An 8,871-nucleotide genomic window follows, 5' to 3' on the forward strand; every position below is an offset into this window, starting at 1 on the left:
AAAAAAAAAAAAAATTTTTTTTTATACGGTTCGCGACTCTTTAATTTTTTTGACTAGTATTCGCGATTTCAAATTTCTTTGATTTGTGTTATCGGCGAAAATTTATGTATACACGGCAACAGCGACTTAAGCCGCGAAAAGCGAGAAGAAAAATTTGACGCGTATCGAGAACTTGTATATTCTGCATTTTATATTTATTCTTGTAATTTAAATGGACGAGTCCCAGACCGAGAGCGACGGGCGACGGAATAACGTTAAGCACAGCGAAAATTCTTTACGTATAGGTTGTCGGTATTCATTAGCATTTATTTATTACATCATTGTTATTTATTATTATTTATTTATTATTTATTTTTTTGTCACGTCATATTTATTCTCGACTTGGCGCTCGAATTTATAACGGCGAGCAAATGGTAACATTCGTCTCGGTCTGCCATCGGAAAGAAAAACTTTTGCGAAACAGTGCATCACGCAAACGTATCGTGCTATCGGGATAGCACTGGCGGGGGAGTACTGTGGCGATTACATCGTCACATACTTCCCTGAGATTAATAAGGAAAACACGCATACGAATACGAACACTGACATATACGAAAAGGACAAAGGCACAAGTAAATATAAATAAAATATTACAGACGAGACGAAAGACGAGTAGGACAGAAACGAAGAAATAAAAATAGATGGAAAATTCGCGAAGCCTCTCGAAGCCTAGCGAAGGGCGTTTTAGGAGGCAAGGTATAAATAGGAGATTTTTGAGATAACGATATACCGTCTTCGATAGTCGCCGCGCACGGACGCATTACTTTATTACTCCGAGCGAATCAGGTTTATGTATTCACGCGTACCGTTTACGTTGAAGAATATATTCAGTTAATTTAATCATTGCATAACTTTATTTAATTCCCGCATCGTTCCTCCTAAGCACACGCGACGCGCGTATATAACCAAACATTCATATATATATATATATATATATATATATATATATATATATATGCTAAAATGTGTATACCGGTCCAATCCGGTATCATTATGTTTCCGACGGAACAGTCCGACCGATAATTTCGGCTTGTTTCAAATCTATATTGACTCTTAGAACCTTATATGAATGTAATAACTTTTGTCAATGGTCTCATTTACAATTTTTGACCACAATGGAAAAAAGCGGACAAAACTTCGAGGATTTTGGAAACCCAATAATATTATATATTAGCAGAGATGTCTTAATTTGATAAACTCATATATATATAATGGAAAAAAGCGGACAAAACTTCGAGGATTTTGGAAACCCAATAATATTATATATTAGCAGAGATGTCTTAATTTGATAAACTCATATATATATATATATATATATATTTTATATATATATATATATATGTATATATATAATGTATTTAACATACATATATGCAATATTAGAATTATTCATAATTACGTTTCACAGGAGGACATGGAGCAGACGGTAAAGTTGCACTTGTGCCCTCTTCTTCGCTTTCGGATGAATATATATCTTTTCTCGCTCTATATTTTCTATACTTTTTCGTCTCTTTTTCAGTATCCATATCTGATGTATATAAGGCCTTTTCTGCTACCGCATCAGCTTTCTGTAAGGACGCTGAAAATGTTAAAAATATATTAATATAAGTATAATGAATAAGTAAAACTGAAGCATCATAAAAGCTTTTTTATTTAAATACTTACAATACTCGCCAAAAATCCGTTTAATTTTAAAGGAAGACCAGGAAGAACTCGGCTTTTCCTCTTTTTCAATTGCCTTACGAATTTGTTGATCCGTTTTTAAATGTGAAGGATATTTGCATAATTCCTTATTACTTTGTAGCCAAATTTTAGGTATTACTTGAATACCATCGGAAAATTCAACCACGATGAATCCTCGATCTGACATCTTCCTGTGAAATTTAAAAAAAGCATTTACGAGTAATCATGTTAACAAAGATATCGATTTGTATAAACTATATATATATATATATATATAATATATATATATATATATATATATAGTGTGTGTAAAAAAGATTGTCTCAATTCAAAATTTTATCAGAATTTACTTTAATTTAAGAGTTTAACTAGGCTCTGTAATATATAAATATAAATTTAACATATATAAGATAGGCAATAAGAGCCAAATCGCGGATGACAGTGCGTTATTCTAAACGAAACTAAATTTTTTCGTTAGAATTGAATACCTGTGCACAAGGCACCAAATTTTTACTTGGACACGGCCAAGATATAAAATTGGAATAATCTCTACAAGAGATTTTTAATTCCATGTATCCCCTATTCCCCCTAAAGAAATAAAGTGCGAGAGAAAAATATAGATCCGAAAGTCGCAGAATCGGGAATCGAACCCGAGACCTTTCGCTTGCCGGGCGACTGCTCTTCCAACTGAGCTATTCAGATCCTTTCGATTCTATACTTTTCTCTGTTATATATATTAATGTTGGTAAATAAACGCCTTTAAGCCAGCGTGTATAAATTAAGAGTTTAACTAGGCTCTGTAATATATAAATATAAATTTAACATATATAAGATAGGCAATAAGAGCCAAATCGCGGATGACAGTGCGTTATTCTAAACGAAACTAAATTTTTTCGTTAGAATTAAATACCTGTGCACAAGGCACCAAATTTTTACTTGGACACGGCCAAGATATAAAATTGGAATAATCTCTACAAGAGATTTTTAATTCCATGTATCCCCTATTCCCCCTAAAGAAATAAAGTGCGAGAGAAAAATATAGATCCGAAAGTCGCAGAATCGGGAATCGAACCCGAGACCTTTCGCTTGCCGGGCGACTGCTCTTCCAACTGAGCTATTCAGATCCTTTCGATTCTATACTTTTCTCTGTTAAATTCTGCGACTTTCGGATCTATATTTTTCTCTCGCACTTTATTTCTTTAGGGGGAATAGGGGATACATGGAATTAAAAATCTCTTGTAGAGATTATTCCAATTTTATATCTTGGCCGTGTCCAAGTAAAAATTTGGTGCCTTGTGCACAGGTATTTAATTCTAACGAAAAAATTTAGTTTCGTTTAGAATAACGCACTGTCATCCGCGATTTGGCTCTTATTGCCTATCTTATATATGTTAAATTTATATTTATATATTACAGAGCCTAGTTAAACTCTTAATTTATACACGCTGGCTTAAAGGCGTTTATTTACCAACATTAATATATATAACAGAGAAAAGTATAGAATCGAAAGGATCTGAATAGCTCAGTTGGAAGAGCAGTCGCCCGGCAAGCGAAAGGTCTCGGGTTCGATTCCCGATTCTGCGACTTTCGGATCTATATTTTTCTCTCGCACTTTATTTCTTTAGGGGGAATAGGGGATACATGGAATTAAAAATCTCTTGTAGAGATTATTCCAATTTTATATCTTGGCCGTGTCCAAGTAAAAATTTGGTGCCTTGTGCACAGGTATTTAATTCTAACGAAAAAATTTAGTTTCGTTTAGAATAACGCACTGTCATCCGCGATTTGGCTCTTATTGCCTATCTTATATATGTTAAATTTATATTTATATATTACAGAGCCTAGTTAAACTCTTAATTTATACACGCTGGCTTAAAGGCGTTTATTTACCAACATTAATATATATAACAGAGAAAAGTATAGAATCGAAAGGATCTGAATAGCTCAGTTGGAAGAGCAGTCGCCCGGCAAGCGAAAGGTCTCGGGTTCGATTCCCGATTCTGCGACTTTCGGATCTATATTTTTCTCTCGCACTTTATTTCTTTAGGGGGAATAGGGGATACATGGAATTAAAAATCTCTTGTAGAGATTATTCCAATTTTATATCTTGGCCGTGTCCAAGTAAAAATTTGGTGCCTTGTGCACAGGTATTTAATTCTAACGAAAAAATTTAGTTTCGTTTAGAATAACGCACTGTCATCCGCGATTTGGCTCTTATTGCCTATCTTATATATGTTAAATTTACTTTAATTTTTTATTAAACAAATAAAAACTCAAGATACAAATATTATAAATGTGCAGTACTTATAAACGGTATCACTGCGAAATACTCTTTCATTTTTGTATGGCAATTTTACAAATTTGTAATTGATTTTATTCAAAGGCCATCTTTGAATGTCAGATAATTCAATTACTTTAAAAATGTTTAAATGATTAGAATTACATATATTATTATAAAGTTCTTCAACAACTTTAAATTTACGACTGACTGCAATATAATTGCCATCACTCGATGTTGCAATATTTTCCAAACAGATAATATCCTTTTCTATAAGACAACAATTATCGGAAGATTTGATTGAAATAATAAAATGAGAAAATTCAACCTTTGAAAATTGTGGATTGAAACAACCTGATATTAACGGTCCTTTCTCATGTCGATTCTTTACACATATTTTTGAAATGTCTGCATTGTTAGATTTTACTCATTTCCGCATAGTGATTGTTAATTTACTTTAATGGTTTCTCAGATCTTCTTAAAAGACATTGTAATTCCTTCATAAAATTTTCAAATGAAAAGGCGATATCTCGTTGAAATACGCGACGGATATTTGCGCTTTGGCATGATTTTATATATGTATAATTTTATTGTTATGTGTTTTAATATAAATGAAATGAAAACTATTTAATAAAAATACGAACTACGCACTTGCCTTATATTCTGGATAACTCCTGTTGTCCAATATAGTATCTTAATTCTTTCTCGATAGCAATACGTGCGTCTGACACAATCCGCTGTCTCGGAAGAGAGGACCGAGAATACGAAGCGAAGTGCGATCAACAACGTCGTTGCAATCGTCGTTGCTAATGAAGAAACACAAATTAATTTACGGCGATATCTTGTTGAAATACGCGACGGATATTTGCGCTTTGGCATGATTTTATATATGTATATATATATATATATATAATTATTGTTATGTGTTTTATTATAAATGAAGAAACTATTTAGTAAAAAATACGGACTACGCACTTGCCTTATATTCTGGATAACTTCTGTTGTCCAATATAGTATCTTAATTCTTTCCTGATAGCAATACGTGCGTCTGACACAATCCGCCGTCTCGGAAGAAAAGAGCGGGAACGCGAAGCAAAGCGCGATGATCAACAACGTCGTTGCTATGATCAACTATAGCAACGTCGTTGATTATAGCAACGACGTTGTTAATCGCGCTTTGCTTCGCGTTCCCGCTCATTTCTTCCGAGACGGCGGATTGTGTCAGACGCACCCCACACGGAACAAAAACCTCTAATGGTGTCCACTAGACATCCATCAAGGAAATTCAAAACCTCTATTAGACGTCCACGAAACCTCCTATAGACGTCTACTAGACATCCACAGTTCCGCAATTCATATATCCATTCGACATCCATTAGACGTATTCATGGATATTGTATGGACGTAATATGGAGTATACCATGGAGCAATTTGGACGTAATATGGAGCAATCATAGATATTTCATGGAGCTTTGATAGATAATAAATAGACGTTAATTGGAAGACATATAGATGTAGATTTTTGATTTTGTTTTGGTTTACTTCGCTGTAAATTATTGTAGACAATTTTTTTATTAACAGAAAATATTTTTATTGATGAAATAAATATGTTTATGAATACAAGTAAAACTAATATACAATATATTAATATAAAATTAATATACGTATTTTTTATGGAATAAAATTAATATAAGTATTTATAATGTACATATAAATTTTTCTGCGACTTATCTAACTCCAAGAACGACAAAAAGAAAGATAAACGCATTTACAAATTTATGAAGACTTTTCTCGCTCCATTTTCGTTCTCAATACAAAAACTTCTCAAATTATACATATACATATATATATATTTTTTTTTCCGAGTAACGCGAGGACATATATCTTATAATTAGACAAATTAGGTCGATAAAATAATATATAGATACAAATATTTGTATAGTAATGCTAATTGTAATAATGACAAACATGAACGCTTATTCTCTTATGAAAAATTTTCGTATGCGAAGATGACGCTGAACGAAAATTGTGTGTGTGTGTTGTGTGTGTGTGTGTGTGTGTGTGTGCTGTGCGTGTGTGTGTGTGTGTGTGCTGTGCGTGTGTGTGTGTGTGTGTGCTGTGCGTGTGCGTGCGTGTGTGCTGTGTGTGTCTGTGTCTGTGTCTGTGTCTGTGTGTGTGTGTGTGTGTGTGTGTGTGATTGGTATATACTTTTAAATTTAAAAATATATACCAATCTGAAGAATCGCGTAGCGTCTTTCGCATAGGAAAATTTTTCGATTTTAACAATTGAGGTCCTGGAACAACTCTAACAGGGAGAGGCTTCGTCCGCGCATATCACTGGCTTCATCGGTCTTCATCGGTCCAGTCTCTGCGATCTCGCTACATTGCTGAAATATAAAAGTATGTGCGATATACACGTATAATATAAAACATCAGATGGGTGATAAAAAAAAGTGCAAACGCAATATTAAAAGTAGATAAAAATTATTGTTGCAGGAAAGGGGCACTGGAATTATATTTTTTTTTCGTCACACAATTTCCAATATAGACAAAGAGAGAATATAATTACATTGCCCCTCTTCTTGCTAATGTTGACGCGTTGACTTGTATGAAAGCGCGCAATTTATGACTACGTTTATACGATCCGATTTACGCCGCAATTATAACATCGATATTATTATTAATACAAACGTTTAAGGGTGACGTGTAAACGTAGGGTGCTTTCCATTTAGCGACACAAGTCGACACAAGTATCATTCTATCTTTGTTGTTCACTGTTGTTGAAAAAAGACAGAATGATGCTTGTGTCGACTTGTGTTGCTAAATAGAAAGCACTCGTAGTCATCTCGCTCGTAAAAGCAAAGCGTTCGCGCCAGTGATGTCAGAAAGAATTAAGCTTCGAGCAACACGCATCTCCCCTCCCCCCGCCCTTATGGTTGCGTGTTGCTCAAAGCTCGCTTTTAAATTAAAGGCTTTGTTTACACCGAGCACTTAATACGCGTACCAAATCCTATACGTTCTATAGGTCAGATAAGTCCTATAAGTCAGATAAGAGTCGGTAGTCGCGATCGACAGTTGAGTCGGTCTTTGTAGTCTTGCGACAGGAGCTTAACAGTGGTATGTGGCGTATGTACAATATGTGACGTAATTTACGGTCTTGTGGAAGGATCAAATGTAGTGTTAATATACAGTGAGCGTCAAAGATGAGTATACATCTAAAATACATATAAACATTAAGTAACAGTATAATGTGTAACATTAATATTATAATTTTTCATATATAAGGCATGCTACATTGCAATTACGTTGCAGTTATCTTGTTAAGTGAGAAATTATAATATTAATAGGAGCTTTCCGGCAAGACACAGTGTAACACAATGTTTACTAGTGTAAGTGAGACACACTGATACGTTCTCTCTCACACTAATGGACACTGGTCTGGTGTCGCCTGTGTTACCTGCTGGAAAGTTCCCAAAAATGTTACGTTACCGTTAAGCCTGAGACACAATGCGAGGCAATAGCGATAGGAATAACATAGCACAAATTTCAATCTATAAGAAACCACATTCCATTGGTACGTGGTTTCTTATAGGTTGAAATTTGTGCTGTGCTATTTCTATCGCTATTGCCTCGCATTGTGTCTCAGGCTTTACTTTATCTTTACTGGAATTCTAAAGTACAATATTAGAGAACTGTGTTTTCATTGACATTATTAATAACTTTTCATTTCTCTATTCACTGCAGTCCTCCAAGAAATTAGACAAAGCATTACCTTCGCGTCTATTCATCCGCTTCTCCTCATTTTCATGCCTCGCCTTGGAATGTCGGAACCACTCCATAACTCGTCGTTGTATTTTTCTCTGGTCGGAATCCGGGATATTGTGAAGTATGGATCCTGTAAACATTTTCTTTGTTTTAACTTTCTTTATATTCATTGAGATAGAGAGTGCATAAATTATATTTGAATAATTTTGCTTTTTTAGTTTTATAATGCAAAAAGATTAAAAGTACACAAAATTTTATTCACATAAATTGATTCATCGAAAACTTTTTAAATTTGATTAAAATAATAAACAATTACGAATATCTACGTGGTGTCGAATGGAAAATTGCTGAAAATAAACAGCTGTCATTTTCAAATGCACATATAGAGGAAGCAGTAAAAGTAAAATATTTTCTAAGAGAGGCATTTTTATTTATACATAGAGTAAAGACAAATATCGGAAATATACTTATTATTTAATAAACGATTTATAAAAGATGGTTCAAGATAATAAAGGAAATTGATCAGAGCTGTGAGAATTAAAAGCAATGAATGGCATCTCAAAAGAGACGTAAAGTTACGTAAAATTATTTATAGTTTCCGCAAGAGATATGATTTTGTTTCAATGATGTTTTAATGATGCACTTTAAATATGTCATTAAAACTTTATATAAATGATAAGAATGTCTTTACTCTATGTGAAAATAAAACTGCTGAATGTCCTCTATTTAAGATATTTTAATTTTTTCTGCTCCCTACGTGTATTTAAATAACAGCTATATATATAGGTATACATATAGGCCCGTATTCAGAACTGCACGTTTCAGAACGGTCAATTTTTAACGCACATAAGAAAAATTAAAAATTTTTTTACAGAGGACATTTGGCAGTTATGCCATTGAAAACAAAGATATGTGGAATATATTCTTCTATACGAAACAACCGTTCTTTTCAAAATGCCGAATAACTCTATATCTATATACACGGTTAATTCAGTAGTATCAAAGGGCGCATTGTCAAGTATTGCTCGTACTCGGAATGCGCTTTAAAAATGTGAGCGTCGCTTTTTGTCATCTATCATTCTTTCACCGTGTTAATGACACACATA

This window comes from Nylanderia fulva, unplaced genomic scaffold (assembly GCF_048542155.1).
Source record: "Nylanderia fulva isolate GAGA-0341 unplaced genomic scaffold, ASM4854215v1 Scaffold652, whole genome shotgun sequence".
NCBI lineage: Eukaryota > Metazoa > Arthropoda > Insecta > Hymenoptera > Formicidae > Nylanderia > Nylanderia fulva.